At 42.3% G+C, this 25,692-nt stretch overlaps 1 protein-coding gene and 1 long non-coding RNA gene across 2 annotated transcripts in view; one reads left to right on the forward strand and one right to left on the reverse strand.

Annotated features, from left to right (window-relative positions):
* SKAP1 (src kinase associated phosphoprotein 1) overlaps positions 1 to 25,692 on the reverse strand; it is a 551,061-nt gene that overhangs the window by 15,201 nt on the left and 510,168 nt on the right. The window lies entirely within an intron of this gene.
* On the forward strand, positions 1,545 to 16,040 carry LOC149463832 (uncharacterized). The gene is made up of 2 exons (XR_016312351.1): positions 1,545 to 1,902; positions 15,784 to 16,040. It is a non-coding gene; the product is annotated as an uncharacterized LOC149463832 (long non-coding RNA).

Genomic DNA, 25,692 nt, shown 5'->3' on the forward strand with positions numbered 1-25,692 from the left:
TGCTGGCACAGCCAGTCTGGAATGTGCTGTGCTCAGGATCCTGGCTGCTCACGCTTCCCTGAGCATGAAGCTCTTCTCATCGTCTCGGAAGGGTAACCTATAGCGGGCACCATGTTAAGGCCAACTCAACTCCATGGATGCATTATTTAATGCGAAAGGCTGACAAGTTCTCCAACAGAAACATCTCTTAGGCACCAGGATGCTTGATGAACACCCAGATGCATGAGGATGGCTCAGAGGCAAGATGGACATAAATCTGTCTGTAGCATCAGATCATTGAGAGCTTGATGTATGCCCTGTGCGTCTAATCAATCACAGTTATTGGTTTATGATTGCTTATTGCCAGTATTAGTGTCTGTCTGTTATACATTATTGTTTGGGAATGAATAAATTACAATATGCAGCCCCTGCCTGTTCTTTCGCTATGTGATGACAGTGATCCATCTCTCCCGAGCTTTCTGATAATACGGCGGGTAAGTGAGACGCTGTCATGGCAGTGACAGGGAATTATGGCCTTGTCACGCGCGTACTCTCCTGGATGAAGACGATCGCAGGACAGAAACACAGTCAACTGGCACTAATACATCCCAAGACCACCTCAAAATTAACTATGCATGTAAACAAAAAGCCTTTGGGGGTTTCCCAAACTCGGCGCTTCATCTTTGATGGACTACTATGTATGGCCTGATGAAGGCGATAAACTTATTTTGCAACGATAAAATGATCAGCATTACCGAACATACCGATTAACCTGGAGAATAATTAAAATATTCTTTCCCTAGTAAAATCTTGACTTAAACTCTGATCAAAAACTGGTTTTGCACTACTCGCAAGCTACAGTAAGCCACATGAATAAGAATCGTATAAGCACCTAGATCACGCATATGTGTCAATTTCCAGTATTTGTTAAAAAAAATGAATGGCTCCTCATCAACCCAACGTGCAATAATATCATTATGTGTGCAATGCTGAAGCAGAGAATGCTTTGAAAAAGGAAAGATGGGGGGCTAAACAGAGACTTTGTCTAGTTCTGACCCTAACCCGCTGCTAATACGATGGGCCTATGAAAAGCAGGCATTAATAGTGACTCCATAAAGTGTGCACCGCTCTGACCGCACTCACTCCCTGAGGCACCGCAGCACAATTTGGAAACAATGTGAAGGAAACGTTTAATCTGCTCAACCCATCTGTGCTTCGCATTTCTGCAGCTCTCCCTGAGAGAGAGGCGCCTCCAATCTCCACATTGCCTTTAATATTCTCCTAAATCACATCAGCCGCGTGCTGGAAGGGCTATTGCTGGTGTATCACAGGTTCATGGAAAGTGCACAGGGAGGGGGACAGGAGACGTGGATAATTTCTATTTATTAGAGAAATATCCAAGTCTCGTCTTCTTGGCCCTTTGCAGAACCGCTGCCGAGCGCGCACAGTTCCTGATTAAGCTTTCTCGTTACCAGATGGGTGGAAGTGAAGGGTGTCGTAATTTGTATTTTTTGTTAATTAGCTTTGCTGTGCGATCTGCTGCTACAGGGGATAGATACTGTGCTGCCTTCCATCTCATGGAACCGGCTGGGGCACTGACGGGAGGCATCTTCTACTTTCTGCCACCTTCTGCAAGGTGACATTGTACAGTCTGACTGGACCCCCATCCCTCCCTTTTTTCTTGGAGGGTCTGCATTCCTTTATCTGGGAATAATTTAATCCTAACACGGAGAGGGTGACAGATAGAAGCCGCCAGCCAAGGCTGCAGCCTGTTGGCGTGTTACCTCATCTGCACACATGTATCTATGGTAACAGCTTCTAGCTTCATTTCCTGCATCCCCTAGAGGGGTGTCACAGTCAGATCCACCTGCTTCTCACCCTCCCCGCTCCGGGGTCATGTTAAGGTCGGCACAATAAATGAATGTGAGTACTAATGATCTGTTTACTAGCTGTTTATGTTCTGTGTGTCAGGGGCACTCCAGAGCTCATTATGCTTGCAATTAGACTGCGCCACTGCTAGATATTTAACTCTTTTTTTTCTTTTAAATTAGCATTTTAATAACATTCTGTGAGCACTGAAACAAAGTGGTCATTTTTCACAGGCAAAGTTTCAGCTTTGCTTGAAACTTTCATAAATGATAGGCCTGTTTTTTTGTCTATTAGCCGAGGCAGAAGAATGTCGGAGAGACCTGATCACTGGGCATCATAAAAGGCCTACTACCACCTCAGCCAGTGGTGGCATCATCTATGGTCGTATGGTGGGACACAACACAAACAAGATATGTCTCCATGTAAACCTGCACTATTAAAGGGCCAACAAACAAATGACAAGTTGGTTTATTTAAGAGAGCTTTTAATGTTATGGATTACTGGGTTTTCCCTTATTAAATTAGTCTGGTAGTTCACTATCTTCAGTGTGCAGCTCCAAACTGTAAGTCTCAAATACTACCTGCAGAGCCAGATTCTCTCCAGGCTCCCAGCCCATTCAGACACATCTAATATATTCAATAGTACTGATTTGAGGGAGTCCCCTATGCCCATAATACCAATACATGTAAAAATGATGTACAACAAAAATTTCTGGCTATCATCTACATCCAACCCCTCTATACATTTACCACTCAGAGCAGAGCAAAGTAATGGTAGCTCATTAACAGTGTTTAGCTGACTACCATGAACTGTTAAATCAAATTACCTTACAGTGCCTTGAAAAAGTATTCATAACCCTTGAAATTTTCCACATTTTGTCATGTTACAACCAAAAACGTAAATGTATTTTATTGGCATTTTATGTGATAGACCAACACAAAGTGGCACATAAATTGTGAAGTGGAAGGAAAATGATAAATGGTTTTCAACATTTTTTTACAAAGAAATACCTGAAAAGTCAGTCAATACTTTGTAGAAACTGCTTTTGCTGCAATTACAGCTGCAAGGTTTTGAGGTGTTTGTCTCTACCAGCTTTGTACATGTAGATAATGAAATTTTTGCCCATTATTCTTTGCAAAATAGCTCAAGCTCCGTCAGACTGGATGGAGAGTGACTGTGAACAGCAAATTTCAAGTCCTGCCACAGATTGACTGGGCCATTCTAACAAATGAATATACTTTGATCTAAACCATTCCATTGTAGCTCTGGCTGTATGTTTAGGGTCGTTGTCCTGCTGGCAGGTGAACCTCTTGCCCAGTCTCAAGTCTTTTTCAGATTCTAACAGGTTTTCTTCTAAGATTGCCCTGTATTTGGCTCCATCCATCTTCCCATCAACTCTGACCAGCTTCCCTGTCCCTGCTGAAGAAAAGTATTCCCACAACATGATGCTTTTCCACCACCATGTTTCATGGTGGGGATGGTGTTTTTAAGGTGATGTGCAGTGCTGCACATAGCATTTCTTCCACATGTTTGCTGTGTCCCCCAAATTGCTTCTCGACAACTGCAAATGGGACTTCTTATAGTTTTCTTTCAACAATGGCTTTTTTCTTGCCACTCTTCCATAAAGGCCAGATTTGTGGAGTGCACGATTAATAGTTGTCCTGTGGACAGATTCTCCCACCTGAGCTGTGGATCTCTGCAGCTCCTCCAGAGTTACCAGGGGCCTATTGGCAGCTTCTCTGATTAACACTCTCCTTGCCCAGCCTGTCACTTTAGGTGGATGGCCATGTCTTGGTAGGTTTGCAGTTGTGCCATACTGTTTCCATTTTCGGATGATGGATTGAACAGTGCTCCGTGAGATGTTCAAAGCTTGGGATTTTTTTTTATAACCTAACCCTGCTTTAAACTTCTCCACAACTTTATCTCTGACCTGTCTGGTGTGTTCCTTTGCCTTCATGATGCTGTTTGTTCACTAATGTTCTAAAAAACCTCTGAGAGCTTCACAGAACAGCTGTATTTATACTGAGATTAAATTACACACCGGTGGACTCTATTTACCAATTAGGTGACTTCTGAAGGCAATTGGTTCCACTAGATTTTAGCTAGGGTATCAGAGTAAAGTGGGCTGAATACAAATGCACACCACACTTTTCAGATTTTTATTTGTAAAAAATTTTGAAAACCATTTATCATTTTCCTTCCATTTCACAGCTATGTGCCACTTTGTGTTGGTCTATCACATAAAATCCCAATAAAATACATTTATGTTTTTGGTTGTAACATGACAAAATGTGGAAAATTTCAAGGGGTATGAATATTTTTTCAAGGCACTGTACATCATTTTTAGCATACAACAAAAACATCAGCTTACAGGCCATAACAACTCACCATTTTAAAAGAACAGCTATTAAGCAGAACTACAGGGACAATCTAGTATTTTAGGCATTGGTGGATAATGCTTTGGAGTAGAAACTTTGGAGTAAAACACAGAGTTTGTGGAACTTTCACAGAATAGACCTTTCGTGGAATGATCAGACAGGGAGTAACTGTAACTTTTGTAGTTTATTAAACAGGTACAAAGTTAAAAGCAATAATGTAAAACAGGTTCAGGATTGCAAAAACGTATATACACTGCACAATGTTTAAACATGCAGAAGCACATGAAAGCCCCATAAATAGAGTAACACAGCTAGTTGTGAGTGTACTTGTAAACAGCGTCCCTCACACAGAAGGCCAAGGTAGCATTGGTAATGCAGGTGAACAGTTGGAGGGATCCAAGGCCCAACGATGAAGGGCCACCCCACTGGAACTGGCATACTATAATTGCAATTGGGAAGCTGTATTCTGTTCAGCTCTGGTCCATCTGCCCATACTCTGCTTCTGACAATGGAGGGCCTCACCTGGCTGCAGGTCACTTGCTCAGCTACCTCTGACACTTTAGGTGTGGCATTTCTGAGCTGCTGAGGAGGGAAGAATGAGAAATGTATACTCCCTGGTTGTGTCCAGGGAGTATACATAGACTGAAGGGGCATGCATTTGAGCATGGTAGGTAAAGAGGCATTCTACCCCACTTAGACTCAAACCCTTGCCAGGGATAGCAAGTTCCAGTTCCATCTTCTGGTATGAGGCAACATGTCTCTTTCTTCAGGTGCTTTAGCGGATGGTGGTTCAGAGGGCTCCACAGCATGTGCATGTGTGGAGCCCTCTGAACCACCACAGACCTTTGGACTGTGTACGGTTCTCAGGATTCATGGCTTCTCTGGGAGTCTTGGTGAAAATAATGGAAGAGCAGGAGAGAGCCACCATTAAACTTCTGACAGCAAGACGTTTATGGCTCCAGACTTGAACAGCTTCCTCTAAAAAACTCTTATAAGCCTCTCTATGGGCCTTGATGGGTTTGAACAGTTTACAGTGTAGGCTGTCAAGATCGCGGCGTCAGACCCCAGACCTTCTCACCAAACTCGTGACCGAAGGACTAGCCAATCTAAAACCGTGATGTGACGTGCGTAACAATGCCACACCCAGCTGCACCCTGCACAACGATTTTCCAGCTAATGGATACAGATCGATGTACCGGCAGCCTGAGCGATTGTTACTGGGTCAGTTTAATTACACAATTAACCCTTCACACTGCCACCACCTCCTTTTTGTACAGAGAAAGAGGAAACTCGGCGTTATCAGCTATAACACTATAATGATTGAGATAATCGTCTGTATAAAACGGTCCGCAGGCCGGATATACAGCGGTTTAAACAAACACAGTAGCGTCTCTTTAGAGGCAGGAATTCGTGAGTTGCAATACAGAGCTATAGAAACAGTTCAACACTTTCAGAAAGAAAGATTTATTACTAAAAGGTCAAACAGGAGCAATAAAAAATATTTACAGAACAAAGATGTAACTAAGATATATATATATAAACATACAGAGACCAACAGCACAGCAAAGAGATATCAGAGAGAGGTGAAAGGGTTAAGGCACTTGCCAAAGTCCTGGGTTAGCATATCCAAGTTTCTGAGCAGAAGGGGCACGGGTCTCCCCCAGGTGGTATTGATGTTAAGATGGGAGATGTCTTCAACTCCTTCTCTTAGGCCTGACAGCCCAATTTGCAGTTCCAAGTAGGGGGTGTTGCTGAAGTCAAAGGACCAATACCCCGTTTGGGAGGGAACGTCTGGGCGTAGGCCTAAACTAGAGCCAAAATCTTTCATAACTCATATTTTGGCCCATAACTTCCCATCTGCACAAGTGACATTCCACCCGCGGGTAGATTATTATGCAGACAAGTCTGAGGATTGATTAGATATGAATTATGTAATTCTATACTGAACGGTTCACGAGATCTATTTTTCTGCTTTCCTGTGTATGCGAGACAAGTCGAGTGACCCATAAAACTGTTCGGCTCCTCCTAGCCAATCTGAAGGTATGTCTGGTTTTTATGTAGGTTTCTCATATTCCAAGATGAGACATAGGGGAAAAATGGATTTTGAGGAGTGTTATCTGATTCTGTCACCTACTGCTGCATTAGGTTCATTAGGTCAGAATCTCTTTCAACTCCTAAAAAAAGCTTGCCTTATCTCTTCCGAGGTGTGAAATGGCACAGGTTCTCCCAGACAGCCAGGCACCTAGCTCAGAGATGCCTTGGCCTGCAAGTGACCCACAACCAGCACACACACACACAAGCTGGCCAAATGTCTCCTCTCAGAGTGGGAGGGGGCGGGAGTGAGGGGAGAACATGGATACTCTTAACAAAATGGAGTCTGCGTCCTTCACTGTGTGTTGCGCACATTTGCGACATAGGCGCCTCAGTTTTGTTTTGTGTACCTTCTCTTTGGATATCAAAGACTTGCATGCCTGGAATCAGCTGTTGCAGGACAACTCCATGGACTTCTTCCCATAGTGTCTACAATTTTCCTTGCTGGTGTGCGTCTTTATGTTGGACCATAACTTTTTCGCCAGGCTGAAGGTCAAAGTCTGAGGCTTCCAACTCTTCTTGCTCCACTTTTTACTGACATTTAATAAACTGTTAGACAGGCGATGTTTCCATTTCTGAGTCCAGGAAGTTGGAGTGTGTTCAAGTTCTTTTGTGTACCCCCAAAGAATACTGTGAAACATAGCATGGTACGGTAAGCATCCTGTCGAGGAATGTACTGTATGGACTAGGGATGTATTTCCAGACCACTACGTCCAAGTAGTCGATCCATTTCCCAATTCCTTGTTTTCTCATGAGCTCTCTGAGCTCTCAAGTCTCTCAGCAGTTGTATCATGGTGCAACTGAATCTCACACATTCTCCATTGCCTTGTGGGTAGTACAGGTTAGTGTGTGCCTCTTGAATGATAAGTGAGTGTCAACATTCTTAGAAGTACTTTCTTTCTAAACAGGGTCTCTGGTCTGAATGTATCATCTGTAGACAGACGTAAGGAATGCAGAAATGATTCCACACCATCCAGATGGTTGACTTGGAAGTCTGGTCGCAGGTCGATACTGCCACCACAAACCTAGTATATAAGTCAGAGGTGGAATCAAGGCCTTAGCCCCCTTTAATACTGAATGAACCACACCATCTCAGCAGACTTATTAAACCAACTGAAACAGATCCACAAACATGGCTTGTCTCTTGAACAAGGTGAATATTTAATGGACAGCCAAGTGTCCCACTTCCATGTGAATTCTTTCTGCAAAGAAAGGGAACGGACCTTTAACAGTTGGACATTTCAAGTCACTGACGAATCATGGGGGAACATTATTCTGCAGTACAGTATACCATCCCTCAGGACAATCACTCATTTGCCAGTTTGTTGACATCTGTTAATAGCTTAGATCCTTCTGTTGAACTGGGCCACCACCATAACCATAACCAGGGGCGTTCGGTGTCTTCATTTTGCAGGTGGATGATCATGGATCAGATGCCGGCGCAATGTGGCCAGGAATTTTCCTTCTGGGTGACATGCCGCCCTCTCATCTGGCCACACCCCTGGGATCACTGGGTGGCCTATGGCAGCCTGTCCCTCCCTCTGCAAGATCCGCCTCCTCGCTGGAGATTGGCCGCCGGATCTGTAGCTCATGGAAAACACACAGGCAGAGAGGAGTAGCCAATTGGCAGCACGAGGATCGAGGAAGCTGATCAGAGTGAGGGAGCGGCCAGAGCCAGTGAAGAGGAGGAAAGTGGCCAGAGAAGGAAGACAGCTGATCGGTGAGGTAAGTGTCTGTACCATGCAGCTGGGATCTGGGCAGAGCAGATAGTGCTGCTGCAGCCAGGTATGCTGGCTGTGGATGGGAGAGGGAGGGAGCCCAGACTGAAGCAGAGGTCAGCAATGTAAGCATCATTGGTGTCAGTGGGAGTAATAGTGCCTCTTCATTAGTGATGCCAATGATGGGGCACTATTTCTCCCTCCCTGACACTGACACCAATGATGGGGCACTATTCCTCCCACACTGACACCAATGATGGGGCACTATTCCTCCCACTGACACCAATGATGGGGCACGATTACTCCCACTGACACCAATGATGGGGCACTATTCCTCCAACATTGACACCAATGATGGGGCCCTATTCCTCCCACACTGATATCAATGATGGGGCACTATTCCTCCCACACTGACACTAATGATGGGGCACTATTCCTCCCACACTGACACTATTGATGGGGTACTATTCCTCCCACTGACCCCAATGATGCGGTACTATTCCTCCCACTGACACCAATGATGGGTCACTATTCCTCCCACACTGACATCAATGATGGGGTACTATTCCTCCCACACTGACACCAATGATGGGGCACTATTCCTCCCACACTGACACTAATGATGGGGCACTATTCCTCCCACTGACACTAATGATGGGGCACTATTCCTCCCACTGACACCTATAATGAGACACTATTCCTCCCACACTGACACTGATGGGGCACTATTCCTCCCACACTGACACTGATGGGGCACTATTCCTCCCACTGACTCCAATGATGCGGCACTATTCCTCCCACTGACTCCAATGATGCGGCACTATTCCTCCCACTGACACCAATGATGGGGCACTATTCCTCCTACTGACACCATTGATGGGGCACTATTCCTCCTACTGACACCAATGATGGGGCACAATTCCTCCCACTGACACCAGTGATGGGGCACTATTCCTCCCACTGACACCAGTGATGGGGCACTATTCTTCCACTGACACCAATGATGGGGCACTATTCCTCCAAATGACACCGATAAGGGAATAAAATAAGAGGTGGAGCTCTAATAGGAAGGGGTGGAAATTACAGATGAAGGGTTGGATCTTAAACAGGAAGGGGTGGGGCCAATTTATATGTTGGGGGGTGCCCGATTTTAGTCTTGCTTAAGGCAGCACAAAACCAAAATACACCACTGGCCGTAACGCCTCTATTAGGGGGGCATCCACTGAATCCTCTGCAGCTATGTCTCTGTCCAGTTACACTCTTCCAGTACACTGAATAAGTGCACCTGAGGCCTGCCTCCAGTCAAATCAAAGACTAATATCTCTTCAGCTTCTTCATCCACACCTTAGTAAGGCCTGGCTAGCACGTACCGTGCAATAGGAAAAAGGGTCAGCCGTACACCAGATGATAGATGAATATAGTGTGTATTTATTGATCCATAGGACACACGAGATCGTGTGAAATGCGTTAACAGGTCCTGTATTCATGTCCAGATGTTTTGTGTGTCCTATGGATCAATAAATACACACTATATTCATCAATCCTCCAGAGTGCTTTTTCCTATTGCATCATGTGTGGTGGCGAGCCAGAGCCTGCACCTGTTGTAGATTGATCTGGATTGTTTGGCTGAGCGGTATACCTCTGTTCTTTGGATAGCGGGTACTGTGACAGAATGCCTGCCACCTTGTTACTCTTTCCAGGGTGAGATGAGAAGTCAAACTTTGACAGATGGGCTTTCCAACGCTGCTTCAGAGCATTTAGTTTGGCTGTTTTGAGATGCAACAATGGATTGTTTTCCATCCACACCTGGAACTTAACTACTACCAGGTACACAGCAAATCCAGCAGCTGCAGCTTAAAGGAGCTGTAATTTGCAGGTTTCCTCTCTGACCCTGAGAATGGGTGTTGGTTCTAAAGCCAAAATGAAATGTAGAAGTCAGCAAAGGCCACAATGGGACGCAACATCAGCTACTGCTTCATGAGGTCAAAGGCTTCCTGTTGTTCTGATTATCATTCCACTTTTAAGTAGTCCCCCTTCTGACCTAACCTGTACAGGAGCCTTTAAATCATGAGAGAGTGATAGGCTTGATGATAATAATATCCTGACAACCCTAGAAAAGTTTCCTGGGTAGCCTTTACTATCTCGAGATCAGAGAGTATGCCTTGTCAGGAGATGATGTGTCCTAGAAACTTGATTTTGCACTTGAATTTGCAGTCCATACTGATGTAGTTAGGTCAACACAGCATCTAAGTTTGCAAGATGGTCCTCGATTGTGGCAGAAAACACCTTTAAATTCCCTAGATAGACGAGGATACTATCCAGATTCATGTACCCAAAGCAGTATTCCATCATCCTCTGGAATGTGGTAGGCACACTGTTCAGCCCAAAGGGCAACCTCTTGAACTGGCACAAACCCACCTTGGAAACTGCTGGTGAGGTCTCATGTGGAAAAAAAAATTAGCCTGTCCTAGGGCAAAAAGGGATGCCTTGATCCACGGAAAAGGATAGCTGTCACTCATGGTAACAGCATTCAAACACCTATAATCCACACAAAAGTGGAGAGTGTCATCCTTCTTCCCAAAGACAACTGTAGCTGCCTATGGACTCTTACTTTCTTTGATCATCTCTTGTTGCATTTACTTCTTGGTAGATGTGTGGAGATATGCTTCAATATCCCTCCTGGATGGGAGGGCTCTCTCCTGTGGGTATCTCATGTTCAATCCCATTGCTACAGCACAGGTCATGATCCCCTCTAATAGTTGACTTAGAGTCATATTCACTTATGCCACATAGTGATGATCATGAAATTCTTAAAGCTCACTTTAGGGGTAATCATTCCTATGATTTGGGACACTCCCACCACTGCTGTCCCAGGGAAGAAGGTGGAGTGTCCTATTCCTTGCTTGACAACTGTGAGCATCCTGGCAACAAATGCAGCCACTTCTGAGTGCAAGGATTCCATTTGTACAGGAATCCTTGCAATTCATGACAAAAACCAACATTAATGGGGAGTATGAGTCCATGATTAGGTGGCATCATAACCTTTGTGTCAAAGGGAAACCTGACAACACCAGCTTTTTCCCAGATATCTACAAAGAACTTATCATCAGGGCCCTCAAGTGCTTCCAGAGCATTTCCTTAGGTGAGCTCAAGTGTGGTGAATAATGCTGTCTGAAGCTGAGCTATCCCTTCTGTCAATTTCCGGATGGCCTCCTCCCCCATGGAGCTGTCTGTTCAGTTGTAGGTGGGTCTGTTGATTTCCCACCTACAATGGCTATTGGTGCATCTGAGCCTGTACAGCTTCTGAGATGCTATGGCCTTTACAACAGTTTGTGGCACTTCAAATTGGGGTTGCTTTGATCTTTCTTTTGCAAGATGTCTCTGACCTTGTTGGACACTAGTCCATGTACAAATTGTTCTTTCAGCCATCTGTCCCCATCACCCTAGCCCTACTCTGCCCCTTTTCCTGTGATGCATCGCTGCTACCATGTCTTTAAGTTCAAGTGCATGCTGTGGAATAGATTCTCCCACTCCCATTAAAGTGGGCCTTGAGGTCCCCTATTGTTACCTCTTGGCCATATATCTCTTCTAAGAAGTTAACTGTCTTGTCAAGGGAATCTTGGTCCTCTACTGGGAGATGCAGACCTAATCTTCTTGCTTCCCTTCTAGGGCATTAATGGATGGTTCTGTCTCCTGAGTGGGCAGGATTCTATATGAATGGATCAGGTCCTCCAATCCCAAGTCCTAATGTGGCCCTGTATACTTGGGTATGTTTTGCAGTAGGAATCCTATTAGGAATAAGGGGGCAAACGATCACATAAAGAGTAACTGAAACTTGCAGTTTACTAAACAGGTGCGTAGGTAGAAGCAATAAGACAAAACAGGTTTAACAAAGACAACAAACATGCACACACTAAAGAGAAATGTAAGCTGTGAACTATACGAGTTCTGGGTGGGTAAATTCAGCCAGGGAAAACATGAAAGCTGCACAAACATGAACTATAGCAATATCTCTCTGACTCAATCAATGTGACTTGTCGCTGCATAGCATAGTCTCTATAAGATATTTTAAAGACAGAAGGTCAAGCTGAGACTCACCTCAGTAAAACAGTTCAGAACACAGCTACTTGCGATTCCCTCACAGTGAAGTCCAAGGTAACTCTGGTAACACAGGTGAACATCTGAAGGGATCAAGGGTCCAAAGGCCACTGCAACTGGTAGCAACCAGGAAAGGGGCTCCAATAGTAGCTGGGTCCTCTGGAGAAGCTGAATACTATTAGGCTCTGGCCCAGCTGGCCACAACTCCCGTGTCCAACTACCTTTGCCATGAAGTGTGGCCTCTCTGAGCTGCTCTCTCCCACATTAGAGATTGTTTTACATTCAGTGTAAACAATGCATGGGCTTTTCTTAATGAATGAGATGGAAGGAGGGGGTGGGCCATCTTGAAAGCAGTTCAGTCCAAAGACCAGACACTATTAACCCACAAATCCCCCTCCCCATACTGAAAGTTCAGTGCCAGGAAGAGGACTGGGCACCCCATAGAAGAATTCTACATGAAGCTGATACCTACATGGCATGTGACATACTTCATTACAAGTGGTGTGACTGCAGCTAAAATATCGTTTGACTAAACTTCTGCTTTAATTCTGACATTTTGAAGCCTAACAAGCATTAGGAGCCTGTGTGTGGCAACGTTAAAAGAGAAACGTTTTAGGCAGAATCCACTTCTCTGAATTTTTGTGTTTTGCATTGAAACTCGCGTCAGTGCACGTGAATGCATTATAATATGTGTCAAGACGCACACTGACATTCAAAACATAGTGCACTGAAAATGCACAGCAACGCGTGTTAATGCATGCTGCAAAGCATTTTGGTGCATTTCCACAGATTCCAATGAAATACATAGCAGAGGGAAACACGGGTATGTATGAATCCAGCCTCTATATTTCAGTTTGAATTGCAGCTAAAATATATCCTTGGGACTTTCACATTAATTACACATTTGACTCTAATTTCCACCTATATGAAATAGATAAATGCTCTATATTACCTAAGGCACTGCTTAACCATGAACATGATTATGCAAAATATCCATAACATATTCTGTTTACAGCCCATATACATCTAATGGTAATTTAGTTAGCTAATATAGGCAATACAAAAAAGTATTCATTTGAGCACAATATATGCTTTTAATTTAGTTATGTTGGAAGATAAAACACAAAAAAGTAACATTTCCTTCTGTGTTTATGGCGTGAAATTGAGTCTGCAGCATATATAATCCACTCAAGGAAGATAATAAAAATGTCTGCCTAAATCAAACTAACACTGTAATGGAGAATGAAGATCTTGTCCATGGCTAAATCAGGGCTAATTCAACTTAACACAACTATGTTCTTGTAGAAGGCATGCTTACAGCTTTATTTGACAGTGTTAATATCTCAGAACAGCCAATCCAACAATGTATTTTTTTTCACAAGCCTGCTGTGTAAAAAATAGATTTGCAGTCATCTAAATAAAAAGAAGCCAGATTTTCCAGGGAGCCTGAAACCAAACATTCGTCACTTTTTATTTGTTAACCCAGATATTACTCCATCCACTGCTTGCTCATGTCGCAACAGAAAATCAGACTGTGCATGTCAGTCTAAAGCAGTAGTTGTCACCTTATGAGCCAAAGGGGACTTCAAATGTGGCCTCCAATGGGCAGCACATAATGTTCAATATATGTAATGCTTGAAAGGGCTATCAAAAACTGCAGAAATGAGGGTCAGATAGGGTGGATAATCTACATTTTTGGCTGGAGATATTATGCAGAAGACAAATATGAAACTGGGAAGACGTTACATTAGGCTAGTAGAGATCAATGCTGTTACCCAAATCAATGTTCCCATTACAAACTACTGAGGTCCAAGGGCCACACTTCATATATCAAAGGGCTGCAGTTTGGGCACCAGGGGTCTAAAGTGACCATAAGCCACCACTTTTGCAGATTTATAAGATTCCAGCTTCTCAAGCAATGAATAGACTAGTGGGTCAAAAAGGGTTTACAGAATATGTAAACTCAACATTTCATCTTCCTGATATATGCCTGCTGTACCATGTACTTGTATGAAAATGTATCCTATTCTCTTTGTATTGCTTCCTTTGTGTGAAATCCCTGGTGTTCCTGCCAGTTCCTCTGCTTTCCTATTAAAAACTGACCACACTAAGCATGAGAGTACAACGTGGTCAGTTCTCTAGCTGTGCTGAGAACTCAGGCTGCTCTCCTCCAGTGGTCAGACTTCTGCTGACACTGCCCCCCTGCACAGCCATTCGCTGAGAAGATCAGTGTGCAACTTTTTCTTCTCCCTGAGCCCCTTATGCAGCTGAGAACAGAGGGAATGTGATCACTAATATAAAAAGGGAAAAAGGTTTATTCATGATGCTTTTTTATATCTATACACATATGTTTTGCCTTTCATTTCTATTTTAACCCCTTGACGCCGACTTCACACAAATATGCGGCCTCACGGAACTGGGCTTTTTTCCATGGGGCCGCAAATTTTCATACCTGTCTTTCTGCTGGGAGGGTGCCGCACTGCGCGCTCCCAGCACAAAGACCGCAGTGTCACAGGGAGCCCTGGGTCCCGTTCTAACGATTGGGATCCGGGACTCCCGATTCCGGGTTACATGATCGCTGTGATAGCCTCTGATTGGCTATCACAGTGATCAGTCACTGTGCAGCCCGGCCCCCTTGCTTTTTTCTCTGTACATTGTATCTCTCTAACTCCTGGCATAGAGAGAAAAAAAAATATTTGTGAATAAATAAATATTAAAAAATAAAGAAAAAATACCTAGATCAAGGTTTGATCTAGTTCAATACCAGGGTTATTGTTTGGGTCAAGGTCAAAGGTCAGGATTTAAAAAAAATGGAATCAGTGTCAGTTAGTGTCAATGTCAGTGTGTTTTAGGTAAAAAACTCCTGAAAAAATGCACACTATTATTTCTGGGCTATATTATGGGTACAAACAGCAAATAACATAAACATATATGTTATCGCTGCGATTGTCAAAAGCTGGATAATTTATTTTGGGTTGTTCTTTGGTGGTAGGTTATGGTAGTAACAAGAAACACACAGCTAAATAAAATAAATTATATTTGTTTTACTATTTTCAGCCAGTTTTCCTTTGATAATAAAAAAAAAAAATCAGGAGATATCCATTACCATTTACCACCAAATGAAAGCCCAATTTGTCCTGAAAAAACACAGTATAATTCACCTGGATGTACAAAGTAGTTGTGATGATATGTACGGTTTTACTAACACATGTCAACGTTACAAAATTGTGCTTAGGCATTTAGATTTGTTTTACCCTTAGGCATGAAGGGGTTAAACTGAATGGGTGGTTTTATAAGTTGAGGGTCTACGTATTCTTTAATACCAAGCACATTCCAAGAATTAAATCTCTTTAGATACTCGGTCAATGTAGAATAGGGTGAATATCTCATTGTTTGTTGTTCTTGAAAAGCATCTGAACATTTATACCAGCACTGTAGAAAACATTTTGTATTTGTGGTCATGTGGACAGTGAAAAAAGAAGACTTAAAACAGAACTCAGTCAACATTACCGATTTTTAATCTTTATGCTGTTATCATTATGTAAACAGATGGGAAGGTGTATTCTATTTACTTGTTTAACACTTAGTTTTTATATTTCAGGTGTATAATATTTACTTGTTTAACACTTTTATTTTTTACATTTCTGCAGTTGCTTGCTGGCCAAAATGATGTCATATGTCCCAGAAGTCTACATGGGCATTTTTTTTTCCTTTCATCTGGAGGAAAGGGCTTTCTCTACTAACCACACCCTCCTGCCTGTGTGCCTGAGCTAAGGGCAGATGGATACCAGGAAGTAAATGGATACCAGGAAGTAAAAACTTACTCAAGTTGGCAATGGCTATAAATGCTAGGAGGTGTTTTTCAAAGTGACTTCTCAACAAAATAAAGCATGGAGACATAAGAGGATGGGGGAGTTTACTTTGAATATTAAAAATGAATTAAATAGCGGTTTCAGTTTGTGGTGCTCAGATACAATTAAATACTACTTTAAAGATTCCCCACCCACCAATGGCAGCAATAAGCAGGGAGAGTTGGCAGAAGAGGTTAATACTATTTACCATCTTCAGCATAATTACCTCAATGTACACAGTATTTGCTGTTGGCCTCAAAGAAATCTACAGAGAATTATTTGTGACCCAAAAAGACACTAGTTTAATTAAGGAGGTAGGCGAACTGGTGCAAATTTTGGACTGACCCCCTTCCTACCCAACCCCTTGACTGTTCCCTGCCAAAAAACATCCTTTGCACTTTACTGCTTTGCATTTAAAGTACTGATACACATACAGTAGTTTTGCAGAGTGCACTACCTAAGATACTCTACACAGAGCTGTACTGGGTATCTATCATGTGAGAGCAAAGATCAGATGATCAAACACAGGGGATGTACAGGCCAACATTGCAATATCTGTCACACGGACCTTGAGGACATTCTGCTATTTGAATTCCATTAGTATGCAAGCAGTAAAGAGTGGGGGGGGGGGATTGGCACGGGCCCTCCAGGTCAGCAGGAGCCTTGCGGTGCAATCTCTGATGGTACAAACGGTTGCAGCAGTTGCCAATGTGTCCTAAGGGCAAATGGATATTTTTATATTTTGAAAAATCTGTCTAGTAATGAGTAAATAACATGCATCACCGTTTTGTTTGAATGCATACTGTGATGTAGCAATTGTCAAAGAAGAAGTCTCAACAAATAACTCTACAGTTCATTCTACATGTAGCACTTGTTTAGAAGTGCTAAGAGGGTGCATTCTCACCTGCACATGCACCCTGCCTCTAATTAGATGCAAGAACCACAGCGATTAGCTGTGGGAAGCAGCCCCATTGAAAACAATTGGTGGCTGCCAGCTACCACAGCTAATCGTGGCCACTCACATGTAATCTCTCATGCGGCAATGTGAGTGATTGGCCCTGAACACACCTACCCCCCCACTTCCTCTGAAATTAATGATGCTACACTTCCATGTCTATATTTGGTAATGTCACCCATCACTCGGCAGGGAGAAGCGGAGTGTCATTTGGCAAGTGTCAAGTGATGTGAGTGGTCAGGTCTCGGCGGGTGGCTGTTTTTTTCTGTGCAGGTTTGGGGGCCTTCGTTCATTGTGATTGATGTAGACCTACAGTGTATATAAAAAGTCTACACACCCCTGTTGAAATGTTAGGTTTCTGTGGTATAAAAAAATTAGACAAAGATAAATCATTTCAGAACATTTTCCACCTTTAATGTGACATATAAATTGAAAAACAAACTGAAATCTTTTAGGGGGGAAGTAAACATAAAAAAGTAAAATAATGTGGTTGCATAAGTGTGCACACCCTCTTGTAACTGGGGATGTAGCTGTGTTCAGAATTAAGCAATCACATTCAAAATCATGTTAAATAGGAGGCAGTACACACCTGCCATCATTTAAAGTGCTTCTGATTAACCCCAAATAAAGTTCAGCTGTTCTAGTAGGTCTTTCCTGACATTTTCTTAGTCGCATCGTAGAACAAAAGCCATGGTCCGCAGAGAGCTTCCAAAGCATCAGAGGGATCTCATTGTTAAAAGGTATCAGTCAGAAGAAGGGTACAAAAGAATTTTCAAGGCATTAGATATACCATTTGAACACAGTGAAGACAGTAATCAAGTGGAGAAAATATGGCTACATTTTGCAAAAACACATCTGAAGTCTACCAAAAGCATGTGGGAAAATGTGTTATGGTCTGATGAAACCAAGGTTAAACTTTTTGGCCATAATGCCAAAAGATATGTTTAGCGCAAAAACACTGCAAATCACCAAAAGAATACCATACCCACAGTGAAGCATGGTGGTGGCAACATCATGCTTTGGGATGTTTTTCTTCAGCTGGAACTGGGGCCACTAAGGCAGTCAAGGTAGAGAGAATTATGAACAGTTCCAAATACCAGTCAGTACTGGCACAAAACCTTCAGGCTTCTGCATAACAACCCAAAGCATACATCCACATAAACAAAGGAATGGCTTCACCAAAATCTGTTGGGTGATCTGAAGAGGACTGTGCACAGGAGATGTCCTCGCAATCTGTCAGGTTTGGAGTGTTCTTGCAAGGAAGAGTGGGCAAATATTGTCAAGTCAAGATGTGCCATGCTGATAGACTTATCCCCCAAAAAACTGAGTGCTGTAATAAAATCAAAAGGTGCTTCAACAAAGTATTAGTTTAAGCGTGTGCACACTTATGCAACCATATTATTTTAGTTTTTTTAATTTTACCTCCCTCCATCTAAAATATTTCAGTTTGTTGTTCAACTGAGTTGTACAGTTTATAGGTAACATTAAAAGGTGGAAAAAGTTCTGAAATTATTTATCTTTGTCTCATTTTTTTACATCACAGAAACCTGACATTTTAACAGGGGTGTGTAGATTTTTTATATCCACTGTACATCACTGGATGACATGATTGACATGTAATTTTTTATTCTTTTGGTGAATCAGTAGGGATTATTTTTACCCCATACACATTCACATAGGTGGGGGGGGGGGGGAGAGATCTGGGGGACAGTGCATTTTGAACAAGGTGTGGGAAATGTGCATAGATCACGGGTTTACTGCACTGTGTTCTAGTGTAAATTAGGGCTTGGCCAGGAGCTTTTTTTTGTAAGTTCATCAGTTAACACTCTTCATTGTTATCCAATGACACTGTAGCACATAGACTCTTTCTGATTCAGATAAGTAGTCTTCTTTTCTTTAGTGTATGCTAATACTAAACGTCCAGGAGTTACTGTATATAATTGCAGGATGATGAGTAATCAAAAAAAATTAGTATATAGAGAAAACACACATGCTCAATATTTATATAAAGAAAGAAAAGCAACTTTAGTTGGAATTAACAATGAGTGATGCAATCATAATGCTTGCACTACTCTTCTAAGCATAAAAGATGGAGCGATAGATCTCTGTCCTTGTATGACTGTGACACACACAGTAAAGAGAGCAGGAAAGCAGAATCTGCATGCTCCAATCACCATCCACCTTTCCCAGCTCTCCAGAGCAGAGTAGGAGAGAAAGAGGGTTAACTCAGAAGGATCTGATAGTGTAGTATAGTTGCTGCATGGGCAGAGATGAGGATATGAATTGTCTGCTGACAGCTCACATCCCATATACAGGTCACACCTGGTGGGGATCTGCGGCAGTTTTCTATACAGAAAACTGACACATTTGCTTTGTTAATCTAGAATAGAAACTGGCGCAGGTGGCATAGATAGACCTGAAAAATGTCAATCTCCCTAGTTAATGTGGCGCGTACCATTTCTGGCAGTTTCTTGCACCATTATAAAAGCTCAGGAAGCTTAGTTAATTCCCAAGATTCAGTTTCATTTTCACATTTGCTCCTTCATGACTTGCACAGCTCTTATCCTCTGCTTTCTATTAGTGCTACATCTTACTCCCACTGTTTGTCTAATTCTTTTACCTTTTTGTTGTCATTCTGTGTTATCAGTAATATACACAAGACTTTAGTCTTAAACCTGGTACTTTCAACCCAGCCGGCTGAGCGAAAAAAACCTGACAGCTGAGGCTGAGCCACTGTACTAACTATCCAATGTTAGTGATCTCCCCTGGTATGCTATTGGCTGAGAGCGCTGATCAGAAGCCGATCAAGCAGCCCTATTTCAGACATGCCCCTTTGACAGAAGCCGGCAGATTGGCCGGCTTCTGTACACACAGGCTGAATGTCGCCCATGCCGCCCGACCTTTGGCCCATGTGTACTAGGCTTAACGGTGCACTAGGAAGTAAAGACGATGAACTACTCTTACAGCACACAGCAAATGGCCAGCAGATATGCATATATTTATCCAGCACACACAAATACACAGTGTCAAGGCAGACATATTCGAATCAATGCTTTTTGTTGTGCTTTTCTGATGTAATAAAAGAAAAAATTTATGCATAATGCAAGGTGTGCTGGCAGCATACTGAATGGATGTTATCAGTGATGCCAGATGTTGGTCATTACAGCACTCACACTAGGGAGGATCTCAGTATGGTGTGTGATGTGACTATGGTCTGAGTCTAGGGCAGACACACTCGGGGCAGGCACACAAACACACTGTCAAGCCATGCGCACACACAGGGCAGACAGACACACACGTGTTATTAGAAGAATGTGATGACCCTCATGTTGTGATTTTTACTTTTGCATTAGTTTGCACTGACATTCTTATTATTCTGCAATAATGTTTGACATGTTGAAGATGTTGTATTTTAGCAAGGTGGAAATCTGGGATCTAACCATTTATGATTGCTTGGTTGGCAGTGTGCTGAGCAAGTTACAGAAGATGAGGAAAAACCAACAGAATTAACCCTTCACAAACATGAGCATAATAAAAGTCTTTAACAAGATGGCACCATTTATTCTACATAAATAAGGAGAGTAAATAAATAAGCTAGCACACATTCTGTGATGCATAACAACATGCAAATACCTAAATTAAGACAGCATCATATTACATAAAGGTATATGGGGTTGTACATTTGGGGCTTCATATACATGGAGCCAGACATTGTAACATTGTTGCTGCCACACTCTTACAGCCAACTTTGATAAGCTGTTCGCCAACATGACCAAATTACTAGAGCATATATGTTGCAATCCAGATGGTCATTCTGACTAATTATATATGCATGAGCAAACATCTTTCATGCTTGTGACATTCATCTGGCACCACAGTGCACAGCGGTATAACATTGGTGCAGCCATAATGTTATACTGCTCCCCCCCCATGTTCCTGAAGTCTTACTAAAAAAAAAGTATAAAACATTATATAAGGGCTGCAAGCGCTGGGACAGTGATAATAATGCTACCCTGAAATTGACTGCAGTAATGGCACTGTTATGGTACAATTTATAGAAGCCCCAACTAGATGTGATGCTCTGCTGGACATGTTTATAAGGAACAATACCAAGCTTGTAATAAATGTCCATATTAAAGAGCATCTGGGTGCCAGTGACCAAAGCATTATTTTTTTTAACTTAACACAACACAAAAAGCACATACTGGAAAGACTGAAAAGCACTTATTTAAAGAGAGCAAATTTTCCAATGTCAATGGTTGCTCTGCAAGACTGGGATGGAATCTTGTCATCAAAGAATATAGACCAGAAATTGGAATATTTAAAATCATCTGTATGCAAACACACTCCAAATATATTCCCATAGGCAATGCGATTAAAAGTCTAAAAGCAAAACACTTATGGCTCAAGTCCAATGTTAAAAAAATCATAAGGAATAAGAAAAGCTCATTTAAAAATATAAAAACAAAGAATGCTTTCCTTATCTGAAACTTACAAGGTATATAAAAAAAATATTTTAAAAAAAATCAAATTTGCAGAATTTCATAAACAGCTTGCCTATGGTTGTGATTGGCTACAGGCAGCCAGGTACCATGTGATTGCCGAGGGGCAATCACAATAGTGAGCAAGCTATTCACAAATGGAAAGCCATTCATGACAGGTTGTTTACATTGTTATCATGTGATTGCTATGACCAATCATAGCAATCACATGATACCTGGTTACTGGTAACAGTGATTCGCTGTGTCCGGTGGTCACAGGAGGGGCATGCTGTGCACTCCTAAACCGGAGCAGGCACAATCAGGTATATATACGTGACTGAGCTTGCACGTGCCGCAGTACATGTACTGTAGTAGGCCAGCAATTGGTTATCCTGTGTTAGTTGTGACTGCCTCTTATTACTTAATAAAGAAATGTTTTAGCGATATAACCTGATGTTAGGTTGCTTTTCTTCCTATTATTTTTGTGATGAGCTGTACATCCTAGAGTTTTGGCTGTGTTCCAGGAGGAGAAACACGGTGGAACCATACAGCGGATCAGGTGTGTTTTAACTCTTTTCACAAGTGCATCTGGTCTCTTTATGATATGGAGATCATATACCGGTATTTCTGGTAAGGCATTTTTGCTGGGTTGGAACGTTGGGAGCACTGAGTGTCTGACTTCAATGCACAAGTGTTATATTATGTTTTATAGCATTATTACCCTATGTTGGTCTTCTTTTTCTCCTATTACACCTAAGGAGAGCTGTGTGTTTTAGGATACTGGCTGTATCCCAGAAGGAGAAATACGTGGAAACATACAGTATATGATCTCTATAATGCTGAAATCATACAGGTCCTGGTAAGAAGTTGTCACTTTTGGAGGTCTGGAAAGTTGGGGGAATCGAATGCTGGATTTCACACTATGCTTTAGCAGCCCTTTTGGGCTATTTGTGGACACTGGGCGTAGACTTTATTTTTCACATACATTTTATGAACAATTGTATGAGTTAATTTTTGATTGTATATTATATCTGTTTAATCAGTGAATATTTTATTATTTTTTATTGATGTAACTACAGCAGAAATATAATTTGTTGTGCATAGATGGTTTTCACATGGTTTTGCACACTGCTTTGGTTTTTACAGGTAATTTTCCCTGTATCCGTATATAGGTAGTGCTGAAATTTCGTGGTACACCAAGCGCATTAGATTGTTTGTTTTATATTCTTTATAGTAAGAGCTGTGAAAAATGTGGAATAGATTCCCTCAAGAACTAATTCTGGCTAGCTCAGTAGATTTAAAAAAAAAAAAAAAAAAAGAGGCTGGATGGATTCCTAAATGCACAAGATACAACTAAATATTACCATTTATAGGTAATAACACCGGGGAATGGTGATCCAGGGAATATCTGGTTGCCATCAGGGGATCAGGAGGGAATTTTGTTTTCCCTGTTGGAACAAACTGGACCATGCTTTGTAGGAGCTTTTTTTTTGCCTTTCCCTAGATCAGCTGTGGGTTTAGGGTTCTGCATAAAGAACTTTTAAATTTTTTTTATTTATTAATTTTTTCTACTAATTGCACTAGATACACTTGTGTCCTTTTTTTTTATCTTGACTATGTAGCAGTTAGGCAGTTACAGCTAAATAAAATGTACAGTAACTAAGACAGGACTTTACAATTTACCCCGGCCAACTGGCGGGGTACCTCCACTCTATCCTCTCCTATCCATACAATGTTTGTATTAATTGTGAACCCTTTATACCATTGTTCTCTGTTATTTTGTATGTTTCAAAAATTTCTCAATAAAAAATACCTAAATATAAATAAAATGCACAACACTGAATTAGCCAAACAAAAACACTTTTTTAGTCCTTTATAAAACAAAAAAGAATATTTCCTGTTTGAAACTAGTAAGAAGAATGCTTACAAAAAATGTTAAACCAGTCTTGTCAGGAGGGAAGCACATGAGTATAATAGTATGTGGAATTGTATGGATGTGGATAGTATGTGGAAGCCTATGAGTACTGCTTTATGGAAGCAAGATAAACACAACTATACAGCCTGCGAATTGAATTGAAATCACAAACACAGTTATCTTCTTTCCAAACTTTCAAAGCTACACACTCCCCCCACCCCAGCTCCATGCAATGGAGATGTAGGAAGGTAGACATGTTTGTAATCCAAATCATAAGAGCAGCCTAGGGTGACAACCAAGGCTTCTCGAGATATACAGTGGAGTGAGTGACCCCCTAGGCCAAGAAGTCCGTTATTTGCAGGATAACAATGTTAAAGTAAAAGGAAAAAAAGAGTCTGAAAAAGGAAACTAATACAGTCATCACATTTAAGGACTGGTAAGCTACAATATATAAATTTTTTCTTTTGGTCTTGATAAGCAGTAACAGCAGAAAATAGTACATGTGTACATCCTCATTAAAGTGGTTGTAAACCCTCACATATACCCAGTGAACTGACTGGCCTCAGGTGATACACAGAGATAAAACAAATCCTCCTACATAAGTTATACCTGTTTATCTACAATTGTCTTTCCCCTACATCAATTCAAAGTGCAGAATTTACACACAATCTCTCAGATCTGAAAAGCAGGTGGCAGGGAGCTGAAGTTACATCAGTGAGAAAAGCTCTGAGAGCTGATTGGATGTAAGGGACACCCCCACCTTCCGACAGCTCACAGGAAAAGAGTTGAGGCTGTCAATCTGCTTGAGGTCCCTCCCCTATCACCAGTTTTCTCTTGGTGTCTGGAAAACTTGTCAGAAGTGATTCATGTTGATAGCAAAAGAACAAGGCAGTAGACAGAAATTACACTTGGCTCTGGATTGAGAAAAGTACTTAGGCATCACTAAATGGCGGACCGCAGTCTGGATCCAGACCCAGTAACAGTCCTATTCGTACTGCAGCCTCATCAAATAGTTGCCTGAGTGTCCTCTCTCCGCTGCTGGCTTGCATGCCCACCGTTATCATCCTCAAGGAAGGACATTACATTGAAGGAGCGGCAGGTCTGCCCCTTTCTTAGCATCACAGCTCTCCCCCCTTTCCTCCCCCCACACACTGTCCTACCTTATTCATACAAGACGGGAAAAACGGCAGATATGGACAAAGTGAGGGTGAATGATTGCTTGGACCTCCCCACTACCCAGCAACCAATCACCTGCTTCTTAACTTGAAAAGTCCCACTCTTTGTCCAGAACTACCATTTTTCCCATCTTGTGTGAATAAGGTTGGACAATGTGAGGAGGGGGGAGGAAGGGGGCTGCTGTGAAGTTACAAAGGGGAAAGGAGTCTGTAATGGAGGGAATTGAGGGAGGACTGTGATGGGGGGGGGGGGAGAATCTGTGATAAGAGGTCTGTTATTGGGAGATCTGTGACGAGAGGTCTGTGATTGGGGGGGGGGGGGTGTCTGTGATGGAGGGGTCTGTGATGAGAGGTCTGAGATGGGGGAGTCCATGATGGGAGTGTCTGTGATTTGGGGATCTGTGATTGGGGGGTCTGTGTAGAGTGATCTGTGATGTGGAGGGGGTCTGTGAGGAGGGATCTGTGAATGATGAGGGGTCTGTGATGGGGGGGTCTGTGTAGAGTACAAGCTTCAACAACAGAGGTAGTACTGTCTCGTAAAAGGAACCTTACTTAAGTAGCTTCAGAAATGCAGGGATGCCCAAGTGTATGCAGAGGAAGCAGAGGTGTTTACTCTAGTCAGGGCAGGTAATGCAGAGAGAGCATGGAAGCGAGGGAAGCACTGATCTATTAAGCTGTGTAAGCAGGGGAAGCACAAGTATGTCATTTCTTCAGGACAAAATCATAGCTATTTAGCCTCAGGAAATCAAGGAGCCACTGGTGTAAACCCTCTTTGAGGCAGGGAAAGCACAAATGTATACCCACTTCAGGTGAAGCACTGGCATGGAAGCAGGGGAAGCACTGCTACAGTACATAAAGCTTAGTAAACACAGGGAAAGCACAGGTATGTAGAATTGTCAACTGACAAAATGGATAGGTGCATAGTTTTTGGACAGCACACATACACAGGAGGTGGAGAAACCCAGAAGCAAGAGCTGTGTAAGCAGGGGAAGCATCTAGCTCTACCAGAGCGTTTGACAAATGGAGGAAGGACATCCCTGACCTTACCAACGAAGACTGGGAGGCATGCATAGGTTCCTATGTTACAAATATGATCCCTGCTAGAGATATATTTATTCAAATCAAGATAGGGTTTATTACACCCCACAGAGCTTAGCAGCTATATACCCAATGATTTCTCCT

This window comes from Staurois parvus, unplaced genomic scaffold (genome assembly GCF_062004578.1).
Source record: "Staurois parvus isolate SC_StPar_1 unplaced genomic scaffold, SC_StPar_1.0 ptg000151l, whole genome shotgun sequence".
In the NCBI taxonomy this organism is placed as follows: domain Eukaryota; kingdom Metazoa; phylum Chordata; class Amphibia; order Anura; family Ranidae; genus Staurois; species Staurois parvus.